The sequence below is a fragment of the Lithobates pipiens genome, unplaced genomic scaffold, assembly GCF_037356315.1.
Source record: "Lithobates pipiens isolate NorthernLeopardFrog02 unplaced genomic scaffold, aLitPip1_a1.2 Scaffold_28, whole genome shotgun sequence".
In the NCBI taxonomy this organism is placed as follows: Eukaryota; Metazoa; Chordata; class Amphibia; order Anura; family Ranidae; genus Lithobates; species Lithobates pipiens.
The window spans coordinates 81,553,095-81,575,584 of NW_027507789.1; the positions used below are offsets into that span (position 1 = coordinate 81,553,095).

General features: G+C 48.5%; 8 pseudogenes; 7 read left to right on the top strand and 1 right to left on the bottom strand.

The window, feature by feature from the left end:
• LOC143936814 (5S ribosomal RNA) lies at positions 1-119 on the top strand (annotated as a pseudogene).
• Positions 120-1,938: 1,819 nt separating this feature from the next.
• LOC143936886 (5S ribosomal RNA) lies at positions 1,939-2,057 on the bottom strand (annotated as a pseudogene).
• Positions 2,058-3,829: 1,772 nt separating this feature from the next.
• Positions 3,830-3,948, top strand: LOC143936774 (5S ribosomal RNA; annotated as a pseudogene).
• Positions 3,949-4,269: 321 nt separating this feature from the next.
• On the top strand, positions 4,270-4,388 carry LOC143936356 (5S ribosomal RNA; annotated as a pseudogene).
• Positions 4,389-4,489: 101 nt separating this feature from the next.
• Positions 4,490-4,608, top strand: LOC143936650 (5S ribosomal RNA; annotated as a pseudogene).
• A 3,720-nt stretch (positions 4,609-8,328) lies between these two features.
• LOC143937099 (5S ribosomal RNA) lies at positions 8,329-8,447 on the top strand (annotated as a pseudogene).
• Positions 8,448-13,829: 5,382 nt separating this feature from the next.
• Positions 13,830-13,948, top strand: LOC143936474 (5S ribosomal RNA; annotated as a pseudogene).
• A 95-nt stretch (positions 13,949-14,043) lies between these two features.
• On the top strand, positions 14,044-14,163 carry LOC143936859 (5S ribosomal RNA; annotated as a pseudogene).
• Positions 14,164-22,490: the final 8,327 nt, after the last annotated feature.

The window sequence follows — 22,490 nt, forward strand, 5'->3', positions numbered from 1 at the left end:
GCCTATGGCCCCATCACCTTGAAAGTGCCTGATCTTGTCTGATCTCGGAGGCTAAGCATTGTCGGGCCTGATTAGTAACTGGATGGGAGACCAACTGGGAATACCAGGTGCCGTAGGATTCTTTTTATGTTGTTGGCGTTGACATGGTTTTTTTTTCCGCTTGTTTCCCAAGGTGATCATCTTGGCATTTGTCAAGAGGGCTGAGAGAGCCCAAAGGAATCTCCTACGGCCACATCCCCCTGAAAGCGCCCAATCTCATCTGATCTCAGAGGCTAAGCAGGGTCCGGCCTGGATAGTACCTAATTAAAGGTGCCGTAGGAATCTTTTTATATTGTTGGCTTTGACCTGTTTTTTTTTCGCTTGTTTCCCAAGGTGACCATTTTAGCATCAGTCAAGAGTTTTGAGTATGTCCCAAAGCGTTCGCCTGAGGTCACATCACCCTGAAAGCGCCCGAACTCAGAGGCTAAGCAGGTTCTGGGTCAGATGTGAGACCGCCAGGGTCTATGTTGTTGGCGTTGACCTGTTTTTTTTCACTTGTTTCCCAAGATAACCATCTTGGTGTTTGTCAAGAGGGTTGAGAGTGTCTAAATAGAACACCTATGGCCACATCACCCTGAAAGCGTACAATCTCATCTGATCTCGGAGGCCTAGCAGTGTACGGCCTGGTTAATACCTGTATGGGAGACCATCTGTGAATACCAGATGCCGTAGGCTTCTTTTTATGTTGTTGGCGTTTACCTGTTTATTTTCGCTTGTTTCCCATCTTGGCGTTTAACAAGAGGGTTCAGAGTTTGTCCAGTTGTTCTCCATGATTACATTTGTCCGAACGGAGCTGCATTAGTTATACTGTACTACATGTCGGAGGTGGGGTTTCTCTCTTTTCTGCATGAAACTCTAGGACTCCCCTCTGAGAACCCAGAGTTATTTGGCTGCCTATTTTTTGTTACCATGTAATTGTGACCCTGGGTCATGCTGTATGGTTGACTGTTACATTTGTGTTGTTCTACTTATACTTAGTAAAAGAATAAAACAAAAAATAAAAAATAAGTCAATGCCAACAACTTAAAAAAAAAGCCTATGGCATCGAGAAATCCCAGGCGGTCTCCCATCCAGGTACTAACCAGGTCCCAACCCTGCTTAGCCTCTGAGATCAAATGAGATTTGGCTCTTTCAGGGTGATGCAGCCATAGTAGATTTTTTCAGGCACGCTCAACCCTCTTGACAAATGCCAAGATGGTCACCTTAGGAAACAAACAAAAAAAACAAGTCAACACCAACAACATAAAAAGAAGCCTACCGCACCTAGTATTTCCACGCGGTCTCCCATCCAGGTATTAACAAGGCGCATCCCTTTCTAGCCTCTGAGATCAGCGGAGATTGGGCGCTTTCAGGGTGATGTGTCCATAGGCAATCTCTTTGGGCACTCTCATCCCTCTTGAAAAATGCCAAAACCCTGGGAAACAAGCGAAAAAAAACAGGTCAACGCCAACAACATAAAAAGAAGAATACGGCACCTGGTATTCCAAGGCCGTCTCCCATTCAAGTACTAACTAGGCCCAACCCTTCTTAGCCTCTGAGATCAGAAGAGATAGGGTACTTTCAGGGTGATGTGGCTGTAAGCGATCTCTTTAGGCACTCTCAACCCTCTTGACAAATGGCAAGATGATCACTTTGGGAAACAAGCGAAAAAAACAGGTCAACACCAACAACATAAAAAGAAGCCTGCGGCATCTGGAAAACCCAGGCGGTCTCCCATCCAGGTACAAACCAGGCCCAACCCTGCTTAGCCTCTGAGACCAAGCGAGATTGGGCGCTTTCAGGTTGTTGTGCTCGTAGGCAATTTCTTTGTGCACTCTCAACCCTCTTGACACATGCCAAGATGGTCACCTTGGGAAACAAGGGAAAATAAAACAGGTCAACGCCGACAACATAATGAGAAGCCTATGGCACCTGGTATTCCCAAGCTGTCTCCCATCCAGGAACTAACCAGGCCCATCGCTGCTTAGCCTTCGAGATCAGATGAGATTGGGCTCTTTCAGGGTGATTTGGCCGTAGGCACTCTCTTTGGGCACTCTAAAGCCTCTTGACAAAGGCCAAGATGGTCACCTTGGGAAACAAGCTAAAAAAACAGGTCAAAGCCAACAACATAAAAAGAAGCTTACGGCATCCAGTATTCCCAGGCGATCTCCCAATCAAGACACTAACCAGACCAGATCCTTCTATGGCACCTGGTCTTCCCAGGCAGTCTCCCATCCAGGTACTAACCAGGCCTGACGCTGCTTAGCCTCTGAAATCAGACGAGATCGGGTGCTTTCAGGTTGATGTGGCCGTAAGCGTTCTCTTCAAGACACACCCAACCCTCTTGACAAACGGCAAGATGGTCGCCTTGAGAAACAAGCAAAAAAAAACAGGTCAAAGCCAACAACATAAAAAGAAGCCTATGGGCTTACAGTGGACCCTAAAAGATGGGACCCACTAGCTCTGTCATGGTTCGGACGCTGTAATGTGTTGAAGATGAACGCGTTGCCACGACTTCTGTATCTACTACAAGCCTTACCTATCAAAATACCCCAGACTTTCTGTCATGCGGTTCGCTCAATCTTTATCAAGTTCCTCTGGCGTGGAAAACATATGCGTATTGGTAGGGCAATGCTATTGCGACCGAAATTGCGGGGAGGTATTGGCTTCCCGGACCCTGCTCTATATTACAGAGCGACGCACATGACACCGGTGTTGACTGGTGCCGGTGTTCTGCCATATACTGTCCGGCCATGATATAGTGTCTGCGCCGTACTGCGCATGCGCAGTACGGAGCAGACGAAGCTTCGGAGATTTTCATGCGCGTTGAGTGGAGGTGGTAGCCCCACCATCCAAGTGGACATAGGGTTGTGAATATTAGAGGGCCCCTCGCAGGCGAGCTTCGCTCGCCACGCTTCGGGCTTGGCCTCGCTGCGCATGCGCAGTACACAGCGGACACTATCCGATGGGGGACCATATGTGATAAGACACCGGCATGGGGAACTGAAGCTATGGGTCAAGCTAGAGCAGGAGATGGTGCGGGTTCCACTGGCTGGTCTGCCTTGGGCGGGGAGGCCATTGGAGCCCTGTGTGACTACTCACCCGTTAATTGGCCCCTCGCTCGCCGAGATGGATAGTTTTTTTCACCTTTCCCACCTGACTAACTTCCCTTCTCCTATGACCCCAATTATTGGACATCCTAGATTCCCTCCGGGCCTGTCTGACCAGGCCTTTACCAGGCAAGCCCCGAAAGGGCTTCTGAGAGAAGCCCTATTTCTTGGACCCACGGGCTTGATTCCCATGGGGACCATACTGCTAGAGCAAGTACCTGTTGCATTGGATATATATATATATATTGGACCTATATGTTTCAGGGTGGCCTGCATAAAGTGCCAGGCCACCCTGTCAAAGGCCTTCTCCACGTCCGTTGACAACATAAGCAAGGGCCTTCCCTGTACATGCGCCGCATGGATTAAATTGAGGACTCGGGCCGTATTGTCTCTAGCTTCCGACTTATTTTTATTTTTTTGCTTGTTTCCCAAGGTGACCATCTTGGCGTTTGTCAAGAGGGTTGAAAGTGCCTGAAGAGATTGCCTACAGGCACATCACCCTGAAAGCACCCGATCACGTTTGATGTTGGAAGCTAAGAAGAGTCAGGCCTTGTTAGTACCTGGAGGGGAGACCGCCTGGGAATACCAGGTGTCGTAGACTTCTTTTTATGTTGTTGGCGTTGACCTGTTTTTTTTCCGCTTGTTTCCCAAAGTGACCATCTTGGTGTTTGTCAAGAGGGTTGAGAGTGCCTGAAGAGATTGCCTATGGCCACATCACTCTGAAAGCACCCAATCTCGTCTGACCTTGGAGGCTAAGAAGAGTCGGGCCTGGTTAGTACCTGGATGGGAGACCACCTGGGAATACCAGTTATTGTAGGCTTCTTTTTATGTTGTTGGCGTTGATTCGTTTTTTTTTTTTCGCTTGTTTCCCAAGGTGACCATCTTGGCATTTGTCAAGAGGGATGAGAGTGCCCAAAGAGATCGCTTACAGCAGCATCACCCTGAAAGAGCCCTATCTCTTCTCTTCTCTGAGGCTAAGAAGGGTTGGGCCTAGTTAGTACCTGGATGGGAGATGGCGTTGGAATACCAGGTGCCGTATTCTTCTTTTTATGTTGTTGACATTGACCTGTTTTTTTTCGCTTGTATCTCAAGGTGACTATCTTGGCATTTGTCAAGAGGGTTGAGAATGCCCAAAGAGATTGCCTATGGGCACATAACCCTGAAAGCGCCCGATCTCCTCTGATCTCAGAAGCTAAACAGGGTTGGGCCTTGCTAGTACCTGGATTGGAGACCACCTGGGAATACTAGGTGCTGTAGGCTTCTTTTTATGTTGTTGGCCTTGACCTGGTTTTTTTTTCACTTGTTTCCCAAGGTGACCATCTTGGCGTTTGTCAAGAGGGTTGAGAGTGCCCAAAGAGATCACCTACGGCCCCATCACCCTGAAAGCGCCCAATCTCGTCTGATCTCGGATGCTAAACAGTGTCGGGCCTGGTTAGTACCTGGATGGGAGACCGCCTGGAAATACCAGATGCCATAGGCTTTTTTTTTTTTTTTTTTTTTTTTTTTATTTAGTAGTATGCGACATACAATGCAAAGGCAACTTCACAGAATGTGTGATACAAATAGTTACAAAAAAACGATCATATTGCATGGATATCAGAGCCAATGGTAAGAAGTCCGAGGAGAATAGCACGTGTACAGCTTTGCGGTCATATCAAGATGAGATTAAAGCTCCATCTCGTTGGGATCCTCTACCACTTAAAATATTATTGATACTAGCCCTGCTACCTTCGAAGAGTTTAGATATCCATAGATAGAGGAAGAGTATTGTGTAGTAGTCAAATGGGGTCGGAACATACCATTTTCTTTTCCCTTTTTTGAGTTAAGAAGGGAAATAGTAGAACTGAAAGGAGGGAGAAGGGGAAAGAGAAGATTGGGGAAGGAAATGGCAGAAAAGGAAAAGAAGGGGTAAGGGGGTGTCGTGGGTAGAGTGGATAGGATGGGGTCCCCTCCCAGGGAGCAAGAGACGCCCTCGGCTCACCAGCTCATCAGCTGTCCAACGTTTGGAACAGCGATCTCCAACGATCACCATGAGCTTACTATGTCTCGCGGAGGTATTCTTCCGAAAAGCGAAACTGGGTCCAGTAGAACCATCTGTTCCCATGCTCCTCCGTTTTATCCCTCATTGTGGCAGTCAGGTCTTCCATTCGTTCAATATCATTAACCCTTGCGAACCACTGGGTCACCATTGGAGCAGATTGCTCTTTCCACTGACTTGGGATGCAGGCCCTAGCTGCCTTGAGGAGATGTTTAAGTAAGGACTTATGATAACGCTTTATCGACATAGGAGTTAGATTGAGAAGAACTGCTGCGGGATCATTGGCTAAGGAAATGTCTGTGAACTTGTGGATGAGTCTCAGGACAGGCTGCCCGAATGTTTGTAATTTAGGGCATTCCCAGAAAATGTGGAGAATGGTGCCAGCCTGTTGCCCACAGCGACAGCAGCGGTCAGATTGACCGGGGAATATTTTGGCCAACACCACCGGTGTACAATACCAGCATGTGATCAGCTTATATGAGATCTCCTGATATTTACTGCAGAGTGACGACTTATGGGCGAAAAAGAGTATTCTGTCCTTCTGTGGTTTGGAGAATGTAGTTTGTAAGTCCCTTTTCCATTTAGCTAGGAAGGGTGGATCCGTGGAGGATTGTGCATCTGTCAGGATTAGGTAGGACCTAGAGAGGGAACCATGAATTGGGCCATCATCCAGGCAAAGTTCCTTGTAGGGGTGGAATTGTCTAGAGAAGAACGAATGGTTAGGTAGTGATCCGAGGAAATGGATTAGCTGTCTAGCTCTCCAGCTATCCAATGCAACAGGTACTTGCTCTAGCAGTATGGTTCCCATGGGAATCAAGCCTGTGGGTCCAAGAAATAGGGCTGCTCTCAGAAGCCCTTTCGGGGCTTGCCTGGTAAAGGCCTGGTCAGACAGGCCTGGAGGGAATCTAGGATGTCCAATAATTGGGGTCATAGGAGAAGGGAAGTTAGTCAGGTGGGAAAGGTAAAAAAAACTATCCATCTCGGCGAGCGAGGGGCCAATTAATGGGTGAGTAGTCACACAGGGCTCCAATGGCCTCCCCGCCCAAGGCAGACCAGCCAGTGGAACCCGCGCCATCTCCTGCTCTAGCTTGACCCATAGCTTCAGTTTCCCATGCCGGTGTCTTATCACATATGGTCCCCCATCGGATAGTGTCCGCTGTGTACTGCGCATGCGCAGTACACAGCAACACAGATTCCAAAAATTGCGAGCATGAACGGCACCTGCGCACTGAGTACAGGTTCTATCCCCACTATCCAAGTGGACATAGAGTAAGAATATAAAAGAGCCGAGCGCAGCGAAGCCAAGCCCGAAGCGTGGCGAGCGAAGCTCGCCTGCGAGGGGCCCTCTAACCACTTTCAGACCGGACCAATTTGCTGGTCAAAGACCAGACCACTTTTTGCGATTCGGCACTGCATCGCTTTAACTGACAATTGCGCGGTCGTGCGACGTGGCTCTCAAACAAAATTAACGTCCTTTTTTTCCCACAAATAGAGCTTTCTTTTGGTGGTATTTGATCACCCCTGCGGTTTTTATTTTTTGCGCTATAAACAAAAATAGAGCGACAATTTTGAAAAAAACGCATTATTTTTTACTTTTTGTTATAATAAATATCCCCCAAAAATATATAAAAAAACATTTTTTTCCCTCAATTTAGGCCAATACGTATTCGTCTACATATTTTTGGTAAAAAAAATCGCAATAAGCGATTATTGATTGGTTTGCGCAAAAGTTATAGCGTTTACAAAATAGGGATAGTTTTATAGCATTTTTATTAATAATTTTTTATTATTTTATTTTTACTAGTAATGGCGGCGATCTGCGATTTTTATTGTGACTGCGACATTGTCGGGGACCCATCGGACATTTTTGACACATTTTTGGGACCATTGTCATTTATACAGTAATCACTGCTATATAAATGCAGTGATTCCTGTGTAAATGACACTGGCAGTGAAAGGGTTAACCAGTGAGTGGCAGTGTAGGGGTTAAGTGTTCCTAGGAGAGTGTTACTAACTGTGGGGGGGTTGGGCTTTCATTTAGTGTACACTGATCTCTGCTCCAATCACATGGAGCAGAGATCAGCGTCACTAGTTGCTAGGCAGAATGAGAAAATATTGTTTATACAGCATTTCCTCACTTCCGCCGCTCCGTGAGACGATCGCGGGGATGCCCGCGGCGATCGAGTCCGCGGGTCCCGCGACCGGACTCACGGGGGTCCCGACCAGCGCGGGAGCGCGCCGCCGGTGGCGCGCTCCCGATGGCACGGCGGCAACGAATATTGGACGTACATGTACGCCAATATGCCTGCCCGTGCCATGCTGTCGACGTACATCGTCGTGCGCTGGTCGGGAAGTGGCTAATATTCACAACCCTATGTCCGCTTGGATGGTGGGGCTACCACCTCCACTCACCGCGCAGGAGCCGTTCAGCTTCGGAGTACACAGCGGACACTATATCATGGCCGGACAGTATATGGCAGAACACCGGCACCAGTCAACCACCGGTGTCATGTGCCTCGCTGTGTAATATAGAGCAGGGTCCGGGAAGCCAATACCTCCCCGCAATTTCGGTCGCAATAGCATTGCCCTACCAATACGCATATGTTTTCCGCGCCAGAGGAACTTGATAAAGATTGAGCGAACCGAATGAAAGAAAGTCTGGGGTATTTTGATAGGTAAGGCTTGTAGTAGATACAGAAGTCGTGGCAACGCGTTCATCTTCAACACATTACAGCGTCCGAACCATGACAGAGCTAGTGGGTCCCATCTTTTAAGGTCCGCTGTAAGCCCATAGGCTTCCTTTTATGTTGTTGGCTTTGTCTGTTGTTCTCAAGGCGACCATTTGGCGTTTGTCAAGAGGGTTAGGCGTGTCTCGAAGAGAACGCTTACGGCCACATCAACCTGAAAGCACCCGATCTCGTCTGATTTCAGAGGCTAAGCAGCGTCAGGCCTGGTTAGTACCTGGATGGGAGACTGCCTGGGAAGACCAGGTGCCATAGAAGGATCTGGTCTGGTTAGTGTCTTGATTGGGAGATCGCCTGGGAATACTGGATGCCGTAGGCTTCTTTTTATGTTGTTGGCTTTGACCTGTTTTTTTTAGCTTGTTTCCCAAGGTGACCATCTTGGCCTTTGTCAAGAGGCTTCAGAGTGCCCAAAGAGAGTGCCTACAGCCAAATCACCCTGAAAGAGCCTAATCTCATCTGATCTCGGAGGCTAAGCAGCGATGGGCCTGGTTAGTACCTGGATGGGAGAAAGCTTGGGAATACCAGGTGCCGTAGGCTTCTCATTATGTTGTCGCGTTGACCTGTTTTTTTTCCCTTGTTTCCCAAGGTGACCATCTTGGCATGTGTCAAGAGGGTTGAGAGTGCACAAAGAAATTGCCTATGGGCACAACACCCTGAAAGCGCCCAATCTCGTTTGGTCTCAGAGGCTAAGCAGGGTTGGGCCTGGTTTGTACCTGGATGGGAGACCGCCTGGGTTTTCCAGATGCCGCAGGCTTCTTTTTATGTTGTTGGTGTTGACCTGTTTTTTTCGCTTGTTTCCCAAAGGGATCATCTTGGCATTTGTCAAGAGGGTTGAGAGTGCCTAAAGAGATCGCTTACAGCCACATCACCCTGAAAGCACCCTATCTCTTCTGATCTCAGAGGCTAAGAAGGGTTGGGCCTAGTTAGTACTTGAATGGGAGACGGCCTTGGAATACCAGGTGCCGTATTCTTCTTTTTATGTTGTTGGCGTTGACCTGTTTTTTTTCGCTTGTTTCCCAGGGTGACTATCTTGGCATTTTTCAAGAGGGATGAGAGTGCCCAAAGAGATTGCCTATGGGCACATCCCCCTGAAAGCGCCCAATCTCTGCTGATCTCAGAGGCTAGAAAGGGTCGCGCCTTGTTAATACCTGGATGGGAGACCGCCTGGAAATACTAGGTGCGGTAGGCTTCTTTTTATGTTGTTGGTGTTGACTTGTTTTTTTTGTTTGTTTCCTAAGGTGACCATCTTGGCATTTGTCAAGAGGGTTGAGCGTGCCTGAAAAAATCTACTATGGCTGCATCACCCTGAAAGAGCCAAATCTCATTTGATCTCAGAGCAGGGCCGGCGCTACCACTAGGTGAAGTAGGCAGCCGCCTAGGGCGCACTACCACCTAGGGCGCAACTACGGCCTCTGCCCAGTGTGAGCTCCTCTTCTGCTCTCTCGCCCCCCCTGTGGTGTTCCACCGGCGCCACCAATCCCCCATGTTTCCCGCTGAGCGCCCCACCGTACTCATCTCACAGCGCCGCTCCGGGACTCCTTTGCTCCAGCCTGTCCCTCTGGAGCTGCGCTGTGTGTCTGTGTGAGTGCAGTGGAGGGGCGGGGCTCGGCGGAGATGGGAGCTTCGAGAGGTCGGTCAGCTGACCTCCTGCCCGGCGGGGACATCATGGAGCGGGGTTGACGGCGCTGGCCTGGTCCCGGCGGGGATATGATGGAGGCGGAGCGGATGGATGGCGCTGGTGTGGCCCCGGCGGAGCGGGTGGACGGCGCTGGTGTGGCCCCGGCGGAGCGGATGGATGGCGCTGGCGTGGCCCCGGTGGAGCGGGTGGACGGCGCTGGCAGTGCGGAGGAGTCGGAGAGGCCCGGTGGGATGATGGTCGCTGAAGGCAGCATCAAAGAGCAGAGGTAAGGAGGAGGATGGATCCATTGAGCTGTATGGAGGGGGTTTGTGTGTGAGTAATGCAGGAAGTAGGAGTCAGGTAGGTCAGTGTGATGTGTGTCAGTGTCATGCCAGTGTGGTGTGTCTGTGTATGTGTCATGTCAGTGTGATGTGTCTGTGTATGTGTCATGTCAGTGTGATGTGTCTGTGTATGTGTCATGCCAGTGTGATGTGTTTGTGTATGTGTCATGTCAGTGTGATGTGTCTGTGTATGTGTCATGTCAGTGTGATGTGTCTGTGTATGTGTCATGTCAGTGTGATGTGTCTGTGTATGTGTCATGTCATTGTGATGTGTCTGTGTATGTGTCATGCCAGTGTGATGTGTCAGTGTATGTGTCGTGTCAGTGTATGTGTCATGTCAGTGTAATGTGTCAGTGTATGTGTCATGTCAGTGTGATGTGTCAGTGTATGTGTCATGTCAGTGTGATGTGTCTGTGTATGTGTCATGTCAGTGTATGTGTCATGTCAGTGTGATGTGTCTGTGTATGTGTCATGCCAGTGTGATGTGTCTGTGTATGTGTCATGCCAGTGTGATGTGTCAGTGTATGTGTCATGCCACTGTATGTGTCATGCCAGTGTGATGTGTCGTGTCAGTGTATGTGTCGTGTCAGTGTAATGTGTCAGTGTATGTGTCGTGTCAGTGTATGTGTCATGTCAGTGTATGCGTCAGTGTATGCGTCAGTGTATGCGTCAGTGCCATTTTATGTGTCAGGGTATGTGTTTTCAGGGTATGTGTTTTCAGGGTATGTGTTTTCAGAGTATGTGTTTTCAGGGTAGGTGTCAGCGTGATGGTCAGTGTAGGTGTCAGCGTGATGGTCAGTGTAGGTGTCAGCGCGATGGTCAGTGTAATTGGCAGTGTAGGTGCCAGGTGGGTTGGTGTAGGTGCCAGGTGGGTCGGTGTAATTATCAGGTGGGTCAGTGTAGGGGTCAATGTGATGTGAGTAGTGCAGGAAGTAGGAGTCAGGTGGATTAGTTTATGTGTCAGGGGGTCAGTGTAGGGGTCAGATAGGTCATGTGTAGCAAGGGCAGGTGGAGTCATGGGCGCAGCCGGGGGGGGGTGGCAAAATTAGGTTTTCGCCTAGGGTGTCAACGATCCTTGCACCAGCCCTGTCTCAGAGGCTAAGCAGGGTTGGGACCTGGTTAGTACCGGGATGGGAGACCGCCTGGGATTTCTCGATGCCATAGGCTTTTTTTTTAAGTTGTTGGCATTGACTTATTTTTTTTTTTTTGTTTTATTCTTTTATTAAGTATAAGTAGAACAACATAAATATAACAGTCAACCATACAGCATGACCCAGGGTCACAATTACATGGTAACAAAAAATAGGCAGCCAAATAACTCTGGGTTCTCAGAGGGGAGTCCTAGAGTTTCATGCAGAAAAGAGAGAAACCCAACCTCCGACATGTAGTACAGTATAACTAATGCAGCTCCGTTCGGACAAATGTAATCATGGAGAACAACTGGGACCACAGCGAGCCAGCTTATCATGACCTACGTGAACCAGAGTAAAATATGAGCCGGTCGTGTCCAGAACCCTGGGGTTCTTCTGGGTCCCAAAGGCTAGTAAGGAGACAAGGCATAGTCAAAAGGGAGGACGGAGGAAGAAGAGAGTGCAAAGACGGAGAGAGAAGAGGGGGGGGATGGCGGCAGGGAAAAAAAGAAAAATAAAGACAAAAAGGGAAGGGGGGGAATGCCACCCAGGGCAGACTTGGCCTACGTAGGTAAACGTTAGATGTTCAGTCGTTTTCTGGGACAGGGGCGCTGCTCACCTCCCAAATGTAGTCTCAAGTACCAGTAAAATACCTCCAGGGCCTCCATGTAACACTAAATGCCTCTTCAGTGTTGTGAAGGGTGGCGGTCAATTCTTCCATCCGGAGAATATGATTGACTTTGGAATACCACAGCACCTTGGATGGGGGCTGAGGCTGCCTCCACAGTGTGGGAATGCAGGCCCGGGCGGCGTTCAGGAGTTGCATCGTGAGGGTTTTTTTGTATTTTCGAACAGGCTGTTTTTATTGTCCCGGTCACCTCCACCCAAAAGTTCCTCAAGGCCGGGCATGCCCAGAAAATGTGTCCCATGGTCCCCGTATCTGAATTGCACCTCCAACAAACATCCGGAATCGATCTATTCATTTTATTCAGAAGGTATGGGACTCTATACCAGCGTGAGACTATCTTGTATCCTGATTCTTGATATTGGTTTGCGATGGAAGCTTTATGTACTAATGTCAGGATATTCCCTATCTGTTGTGGGGTAAATGTGATGCCAAATGCAATCTCCCATTTGTGGATAAATGGTGGGGTCGACTCCTCCTCCTGACTACTTAATAGGTTGTACAGGAGGGAGAGGGTGTGTTGCACAGGTTCCTTTTTGTGACAGATGGATTCATAGGGCGTCAGGTCTCTAGGAGTGTAGGGGGCCCTTTGTATGGCCAGAAGAAAGTGACGAAGTTGATAAGCATTAAACAAGTCAAGCGGAGGGTCAGAAAGCTCGGCGACAGTTTGCGTGGTCGGGAGCCCTCCCGAGGACCACACCTCTCCCAGACGCTGTTTCCCCACCACTGTCAACTGTCGCAGTTTCTTGTTGGTAAATCCCGGTGGGAAGTCTGGATTACCTATAACCGGAGTCATTGGTGACGGCAGGGGAGCAATGTGTGTGCAGCGGAACAACCTCCGCACAACAGCCAACGTAGCTCCCACTACGGGGTGATCTCTGAGGTCTTTTGGTAGGGAGGACAGGAGCCACGGGGAGGTCAATAGGGGAATGGATCCATCCTCAATCTCCATCTCCACCCACTGCTTGTGTGGGCCATTACAATGCCAATCAACGACTCTCGCTAGCAGAGTCGCTCTGTTGTATTGTCTCAGATCTGGGAGACCCAGACCCCCCTTGTCCTTTGGTCTGGCAAGCAATTGCAAACGGGCTCTGGGCGGTTTGCGCGCCCAAATAAAGTCCCGGAGCAGCACCTGCAGATGTCTGAAAAAGATTGGGGGTAACCGGATCGATAATGTCTGGAACAAGTATAAGATCCGCGGGAGGGCCGTCATTTTGAATGCATTACAGCGCCCGAACCAGGTCAGTGTTAAATCATGCCAGTTTCCCAAATCAGATTTCAGTCTATTCAGGAGAGGAAGAAAATTAAGCGGGTACAATTGCACCAAATCCGCTGCGATGTCAACGCCCAGGTAACGTATAGATTTTTCAGCTCAGTAGAATGGAAAAGCGGAGCATAGCCTCTTGGCCTCACCATCCGGGACCGATATATTCAATACAGCCGATGGTGCAATTGATTTTATAGTTTGATAGGCTGCCGTATCGCCGGAGAGCCACGAGTATATTGGGAAGCGAAATGTGTGGATTGGAGACGAAAAAAATTAGATCGTCAGCGTACGCCGCAATTTTGTGGTGTGCCGAGGGTTTGGATATGCCAGTAATATTCGGGTCATTCCGAACGTGACACATAAGTGGTTCCAGTGTCAGAATAAAAATTAGGGGAGACAGAGGGCACCCCTGCCTCGTCCCATTAGTGATGGGGAAAGAGTCCGAGCACTCTGAAAGCACCCAATCTCGTCTGATCTTGGAGGCTAAGAAGAGTCAGGCCTGGTTAGTACCTGGATGGGAGACCACCTGGGAATACCAGTTATTGTAGGCTTCTTTTTATGTTGTTGACCTTGATTCGTTTTGTTTTTTTTTCGCTTGTTTCCCAAGGTGACCATCTTGGCATTTGTCAAGAGGGTTGAGAGTGCCCAAAGAGATTGCCTATGGGCACATAAGCCTGAAAGCGCCCGATCTCCTCTGATCTCAGAGGCTAAACAGGGTCGGGCCTTGCTAGTACCTGGATTGGAGACCACCTGGGAATACTAGGTGCTGAAGGCTTATTTTTATGTTGTTGGCGTTGACTTGTTTTTTTTTTTTTGTTTGTTTACCAAGGTGACCATCTTGGTGTTTGTCAAGAGGGTTGAGAGTGCTTGAAGAGCTCGCCTATGGCCACATAACCCTGAAAGCACCAGATCTCGTCTGATCTCAGAGACTAAACAGGGTCGGGCCTTGTTAATACCTGGATGGGAGACCACCTGGGAATACTAGGTGCTGTAGACTTCTTCTCATGTTGTTGGCGTTGACTTGATTTTTTTGTTTGTTTCCCAAGGTGACCATATTGGCGTTAGTCAAGGTTGAGAGTGCCTGAAGAAATCTCCTACGGCCACACCACCCTAAAAGAGCCCAATCTCATCTGATCTCAGAGGCTAAGCAGGGTTGGGGCCAGTTTAGTACCTGGATGGGAGACCGCCTGGGATTTCCAGATGCCGTAGGCTTCTTTTTATGTTGTGGCCGTTGACCTATTTTTTTCCGCTTGTTTCCAAGGTGACCATCTTGGTGTTTGTCAAGAGAGTTGAGAGTGCCTGAAGATATCGGCTACGGCCACATCGCCCTGAATCTGTTCCATCTCGTCTGATCTTGGAGGCTAAGCAGGGTCAGGCCTGGTTAATGCCTGGATGGGAAACCGCCTGGGAATACCAGGTGTCGTAGGCTTCTTTTTTTTTTCAAATATAATTTTTTCTCCAAATAGGGGAAGACGGTCCCCCGAGTACATAATGCAACAGAGAAATACAGAGCAAAAAGCAGCTGAACAATACTTGATACAGGTATATTCGCAACTGTGAGTCTGCCTTCCATCAATCACAATGATTCGAGGCACGGATAAAGTACTGTACCAAGATCCAGGGTCACACAAACCCCCAGGTCCCTCCGGCATAATCCATCCAGAGGGGGGTGTGGGGCCGTCATTCCCAATTTTCCACTCTTTCCAAAAGAGAGAGGGGGTGGAGGGGGTGAGAGATAGGGGAGGAAGGCAGAAAAGAGAAGGGTTGAAAGATCAGAAAAGGAGAAGAGGGGACGAGACACGATGGCAGCCACTGTCCAAGGGGCCAGTCAAGGAAAGCTCAGAGCACTAAGGCGATAGCAGGCGACATCCTTCCAGTGAGAATATAAAGGTATTCCAGATGTCTCAGGTTTGTTTAAAAAATTCTTGTATACCTTGTGATGTGAGGATCAAGTCCTCCATTTTTTTTAATGTCCTCTATTTTCTTAAGCCAGTGAGTAATGAAAGGGGGGGAACATTTTTTCCAATAGAGAGGGATGCAGGATTTCGCCGCATTTATCACATGACGTAAAATAGATTTTTTTGTACTTCTTAATGGGAATCTGTGAATGGTGCAAGAGAAAGAATGCAGCCTCTTCCTGGATGGAGAAGTCTGTGAATTTTTGTGTTATGCATCGGATCTCTGTCCAGAAGTCCACCAAGCTGAGGCAGGACCAAAAAATGTGCAGCAACGTGCCCTCTTCTTCTCCACACCTCCAGCATATGTTCGAGGAAGAGGAGAAACATTTCTGCAGCTTTGATGGTGTCAAATACCACCTGGTGAGAAGTTTAAAATTCGTCTCCTGTATCTTCGTGCACAGCGACATTTTGAGAGCCAAAGTGATAATGCGTTGTCTCTGTGCTGGGGAAAATTAGCAATTAAGGTCCTTTTCCCAGTTGGACAGACAGGTTAAGTGTGGGTAATCTGTTTGAGAGAGAATGTGGGCCAAAGGGCCTTCGCTCCTGCATAGAGTCTCAAACTCCGTCTGAGGGCGGGCGAACGTTTGAGGATTGGGGATGGAATGGAGAAAATGATGTCGTTGCGCCGCTCTCCAAAAAGGCAGTTGGAAAAGCCCTGTCGGATCTGTTAGGGTTGAGAAAGAAGGCCATTTTCCATCAATGACGAATTTAGACGCATTGTCTAGGTTGGAATTTCTAAGTGGGTCCCCAGTTCAAAGGTTGGATGGCCACGTATAGGGAATAGGGGGGAAGTCAAAGACGTGAGTGTGTTTTGGGTAGCGATCAGGTGACTGACTTTCAACTAAGCCCCTATAGTGGGATGTGACATAAATTCTGTGGGTAAATACTTATAGCACTACATGGCGCTTCTTAGCGGAATTCGGGAGTGAGCTTAGAAAGTTTGTTTCGATTCCAGTCCAATACACGGCCCAGATGGGAGGCCAGGTAGTAGCGTCGCAAGTTAGGGAGAACCAACCCTCCCTGTTGTTTAGACAATGTCAGCTGTGACCGCTTAAGTCTGGGATTTTTGTGGACCCAGTTAAATTGAGTGAGCAAGGATTGAGCTTGCTTAAAAAACAGGACTGGAATCTGGATCGGGAGAGCTTGGAAAAGATAAGTAAATTTAGGGAGTATGTTCATTTTAATGAGATTGCATCTGCTGAACCAGGAATGGAGGCCAGAATGCCACCCGTGAAGCAAACTGCGGATCTTAGTGACAAGGGGTGGGGGGAAGTTCAACATAAACGTACGCGCGATGTCCGGTGGAATGTAAGTACGTGAGTATATCTTACTTATCCATGCCAGCATCCGTTCACTCAGACCTATATGGCAAAGGACCGAGAACATTAATGTCCATTTGACCCGATCAAAAGCCTTCTCGGCATCAGTACTCATGAAAAGACAAGGGGTCCCAGATGACTTTGCTTTACGGATCAGGGTAAGCACCTTAGTGGTGTTGTCCTTATCTTCCCTGGTGGGAATAAAACCTAACTGGTCAATATGTATAAGGGACTACAAGTGATGTGCCAATCACGTGGCGAGGAGTTAGAGAATAGTTTTAGGACCGAATTTTGGAGGGAAATGGGTCTGTAGCTTCCACATAGGCCCGGGTCTTTGCCCTCCTTAGGTATCAACGAGATGTGGGCTCTAAGGGTATCCTCAGGAAAATCCCCATTTGAGCTCAGAGTATTAAATAAATTCACCAAGCGCGGGCCGAGAATAGGGAGGAAGGTCTTAAAGTATTGTGCGGTATATCCGTCAGGGCCCGGAGCCTTACCCACCTTCGGAGGTCCCACGGCCGTCTGGACTTCTTCCAGTGTGATCGGGTCCTCCAAGTACTCCCGTGATTCCGATGAGAGGGTTGGTAGACCAGAACCGGTTACATATCTGTCTATATTGTCCTGTCCAGACCCTGAATCGGGCAGGTTGTAGAGATCAGAGTAACATTTTTCAAAGACTTCAACTATTTGGGTTGGGGTAGAGGCCCTCTGGCCATTCTCATCTATCAACTGTGGTATGTAAGAGCCAGATTTCAACTCCTTTACCGACCTGGCTAAGATTTTTCTGCATTTGTCCTCTGACTCCTACGTCAGTTTACGACAGAACTGGAGTGCCGCTTTCGCTTTATAATGGAGAAGGACAGCAATATGGGTATGGAGTGTCCCCAATTCAATCTCTAAGGTCCGTAAGGGGGTATGTTTATGTTTCGCTTCCACAGAGGCAAGTTCACGAAACAGATTAGCAAGCTGTTCCTGATAAGTACCCTGCGGAGTACTGACTTGTGAGCCTCCCAAATTATCCCCGGGTCACAGTCCTGCTTTAGTTTTCTTGGAAATAAAGGTCCAATTCCCTGGTCACATCTGCTAAAACTTCCGGTATCTGGATGAGGCTCTCATTAAGGTGCCAGAATAGAGACCTAGGTGAGGGGTAGGGAGCGAGGAGCAAGAGGCAGAAGTGTCAACCGATGGCGAAAGGGGACATTAAAGTCCCCACCTAATATCAATTGGCCCTCCCGAAAGTCACATAATCTGTGCAGGGTAGTTCTGAGGAACGTGTCTTGGTGATCATTGGGAGCGTACACAGTGGCAAATGTAAAAAGGCGCTCTCCAATGTGGCCCCTAAGAAAAAGATATTGGCCCCCAGGGTCCACCAGAGAATCCTGGAGAACCCAGGGGAGCCTGCTAGAGATCAGAATGGAGAGGAGGGGTTAGTAGAGTGGTAGACCTTAGGGAAGGATCTCGACCATAGAAAGGGGAGGCTAGTATTTTTAAAATGTGTTTCTTGTATAAAGGCCACATCAGTACAGGATGTGTTCAGTTTTCCCAGGAGGATCCACCGTTTTTCAGGGGAGTTCAGTCCCTTAACGTTTAGAGAGGTGACCTTGACTGAGTCTCCCATCGCTCCTCGGGGAGGGGGAGGGGGACGTCAGAGAAAAGCAAAGAAAGTTGAACCAAGGTAGGTTTTGGGTAGGTAATGCATGGCGGGAACTAAGGGGGAGAAAGGAAGGGCAAATGGAAGGAAAGGTAAAGGGAAAAAGAGGCCGGGCACCCCAACCCCAGGGGGAGAGGGAAATTAAGGGTTGTCCGCACTCAACAGTACAGGAAGGGTATACTAAAACAGCACAATTATGCTATAGCGCTTACCAGATGTACACTGGGTTTAAAGCGCTGTCCTACTTGGGTTATTGGGTAGACAGGTCGGAGAGGGAGCCCCCGAATCCTAGTCCCCCCAGTCCCGGCAGTGGTAAATGTCACGTCTGATACCGCTATGCAAATAAAAGACAATCAGTAACATCAAAGAAACAAAAAACAATAGTATAACCAAAACAGAGGTAGAGCATATAACTGTCAGCACTGAGGGGTCTCCTCGGCTCGCCCTAAACATAGGCATGCACGAGGGAGCCCGTCACAACAGAAAAGGCATCACAGAATGGGATCCACCACCCCCCATCCCATACCCCTAAAGTACATGCAGTCCCCGAACAAATGCATTTCTCCCTTTGGCAGATTGTCCTCTCCTTACCCCCTCTCCCCTGTCCACGCCCCGGGGGGAAAAGGGGCAGGGAAGGGGGGAAAGGGGGAGTGGAAGGGGGGAAAGGGGGAGTGGAAGGGGGAAAGGGGGAGGGAAAGGAGGGAAGGGAAGGGTGGGAAGGGGGGGAAGGGAGGGGGGAAACAGGGGAGAGGGGACAAACATGCAGAAATGTCAAGTCCTTTAGCGCACTCCCACCAGCAAACACCCGGACCCCATAAATTTTAACTCCTCCCCTCCATGGTCACCACATCAAGATGAAAGAGGAGCAGCCCTGGTCGGTGCATGGAAAATCCGGCAGGCAAGGGGCTGGGGCCACCATCCCTCCATCCAATGGGAGACTTCACCCGAGCAGCAGTCCTAGGGCCCGCCAATTAGTGTCTCTCCTGCATCGCCATCGGGGGCTGTGTAGAGCATCCAGAGGGAGGCTGGGACCGCCCAAACAGTAAGGGGTAAATCCTCCAGGGGGGTCCAGAGTCACCCTGGAGGGAAGCAGTGTCTCGTACCAATAGGCTCAATAAATAAGTCATCCAGGGTCCCCGAAAGCTGCAGAAGGCAATGTCAGCAAAGAGTAGGTGGGAGCCAGAGGGGGGGACAAGGGGCGCATCCAGGGGGAGGGGACACATATGCGGGAATGTCAAGCCCTTCCAGTACAGCGCATTAGGTATCACTCAGACCCCCCAAAGTGCAACTCCCCCATCTAAGGTGAAGACTCCAGAAGGGAAGATGAGCCGCCCTGGTCTGTACATGAAAGAACCTGCTGCCAAGGGGTTGGGGCCATCATCCCTTCCTCCAATGGGAGATGCCACCGGAATGAAAGCCCTGTGTCCTGTCAAGTGGTGCCCCTCTGACAATGTCGTTGTGGTATATGTGGAGCATCCAGGGAGAGGCAGGGACCACCCAAACAGTGAGGGGTAAAGCCTCCAAGGGGGACCGGTGTCGGACAGGAGGATAGCTGTGTCTTGTACAAGTTGGTTAATTAGACAAGTCATCCAGTGTGTTCCTGTGAGCAGCGGAAAGAAAGGTCGGTAAGGATTATGAATGGGTGGGGGCCAGGGAGTGCATAAAACTGCCACCAGATGACCGGGGCAGAGAGGGCAAGGGGATGAAACTCAGATCTGGTAGGTGGGGGCGGGGGTGAGGAGTGTCCCTCATATTACTCACGTTGGCCATACCTTGAAGCTGAGCGCTCTGCATACCCAGGACGTTCTTCTGTATAATCTAGCCTATCTGTATACATTAGCCTGTCTTTAGTACACATTAGTCGGTCCTCTGTATACACTAGTCTGTCTGTATACACTAGTGTATACAGATAAACTAGATTATACAGAAGAACGTCCTGGGTATGCAGAGATGGAGGCTAGGGTATACAGAGAGAGAGGCTAGAGTATGCATACTTGCTAGTGTATACAGACGGACTAGTGTATACAGAAGACCAGCTAGTTTATATAGGGAGGCTAATGTGTGCAAAAGACAGGCTAGTGTATACAAATAGGCTAGATTATAGAGAAGAACATCTTGGGTATGCAGAGAGAGAGGCTGGGTTACACAGAGAGGCTGGTGTATGCAGACTTGCTAGTGTATACAGACGGACTAGTGTATAGAGAGGCTTGGGTATACAGAGAGCTAATGTATAAAGAGCAGCTAGTGTATACAAAAGACATCCAAGGGTATAAAGAGAGACTCGTGTATGCAGAAGACCGGCTAGTTTATACAGAGAGGCTAAAGTGTACAAAACACAGGCTAGATTATACAGAAGAACGTCATGGTTATGCAGAGATGGAGGCTAGGGTATACAGAGAGAGAGACTGTGTTACACAGAGAGGCAGGAGTATGCAGACTTGCTAGTGTATACAGATGGACTAGTGTATACAGTAGACCGGCTAGTTTATACAGAGAGGCTAATGTGTACAAAAGACAGGCTAGTGTATACAGAAGCGCTAGATTATACATAAGAAGGTCCTGGTTATGCAAGAGATGAAGGCTAGGGTATGCAGAGAGAGAGGCTTGGTTACACAGACTTGCTAATGTATACAGACGGACTAGTGTATACAGAGGACAGGCTAGTTTATATAGAGAGGCTAATGTGTACAAAAGACAGGCTAGTTTATATAGAGAGGCTAATGTGTACAAAAGACAGGCTAGTTTATACAGATAGGCTAGATTATACAAAAGAACGTCCTGGGTATGCAGAGATGGAGGCTAGGGTATACAGAGAGAGAGTGAGGCTGGGTTACACAGAGAGGCAGGAGTATGCAGACTTGCTAGGGTATACAGAGAGAGAGGCTAGAGTATGCATACTTGCTAGTGTATACAGGGGGACTAGTGTAATACAGAAGACCGGTTAGTTTATACAGAGAGGCAAATGTGTACATAAGACAGGCTAGTGTATACAAATAGGCTAGATTATAGAGAAGAACGTCCTGGGTATGCAGAGATGGATGGCTAGTGTATACAGATAGGCTAGATTATACAGATAGGCTAGATTATAGAGAAGAACGTCCTGGGTATGCAGAGAGAGCAGTTGGGTTACAAAGAGAGGCTAGTGTATGCAGACTTGCTAGTGTATACCGGTGCACTAGTGTATACAGAGAGGCTTGGGTATACAGAGAGCTAATGTATAAAGAGATGCTAGTGTATACCGACGGACTAGTGTATACAGAGGACCGGCTAGTTTATACAGAGAGGTTAATGTGTACAAAAGACAGGCTAGTTTATACAGATAGGCTAGATTATACAGAAGAACGTCCTTGGTATGCAGAGATGGAGGCTAGGGTATACAGAGAGAGAGAGCGAGGCTGGGTTACACAGAGAGGCAGGAGTATGCAGACTTGCTAGTGTATACAGTAGACCGGCTAGTTTACACAGAGAGGCTAATGTGTACAAAAGACAGGCTAGTGTATACAGATAGGCTAGATTATACAGAAGAAGGTCCTGGTTTATGCAAGAGATGGAGGCTAGGGTATGCAGAGAGAGAGGCTTGGTTACACAGACTTGCTAGTGTATACAGACGGACTAGTGTAGACAGAGGACCGGCTAGTTTATACAGAGAGGTTAATGTGTACAAAAGACAGGCTAGTTTATACAGATAGGCTAGATTATACAGAAGAACGTCCTGGGTATGCAGAGATGGATGGCTAGTGTATACAGATAGGCTAGATTATACAGATAGGCTAGATTATACAGAAGAACGTCCTGGGTATGCAGAGATGGAGGCTAAGTTATACAGAGAGAGAGGCTAGAGTACGCATACTTGCTAGTGTATACAGATGGACTAGTGTATACAGAGGACCGGCTAGTTTATACAGAGAGGCTAATGTGTACAAAAGACAGGCTAGTGTATACAAATAGGCTAGATTATAGAGAAGAACGTCCTGGGTATGCAGAGATGGAGGCTGGGTTACACAGAGAGGCTAGTGTATGCAAGCTTGCTAGTGTATACAGACGGACTAGTGTATACAGTAGACCAGCTAGTTTATACAGGGAGGCTAATGTCTACAGAAGACCGGCTAGTGTATACACATAGGCTAGATTATAGAGAAGAACGTCCTGGGTATGCAGAGATGGAAGCTAAGGTATACAGAGAGAGAAGTTGAGTTACAAAGGGAGGATAGTGTAGGCAGACTTGCTAGTGTATACCGGTGGACTAGTGTATACAGAGAGGCTTGGGTATACAGAGAGCTGTATATGTATATGTATAAAGAGATGCTAGTGTATACAAAAGACAACCAAGAGTAGACAGTGAGGATCGTGTATACAGAAGACCGGCTACAGAGAAGCTAATTTGTACAAAAGACAGGCTAGTGTATACAGATAGGCTAGATTATACAGAGGAAGGTCCTGGGTATGCAGAGATGTAGGCTAGGGAATCCAGAGAGAGACTGTGTTACACAGAGAGGCTAGAGTATGCAGAAGAACGGCTATTTTTTTTTACAGATAGGCTTGTGTATACAGAAGACAGTCTGGGGAATTCAGTGAGGCTAGTGTATGCAGAGAGGCTGGGACACCAAGACT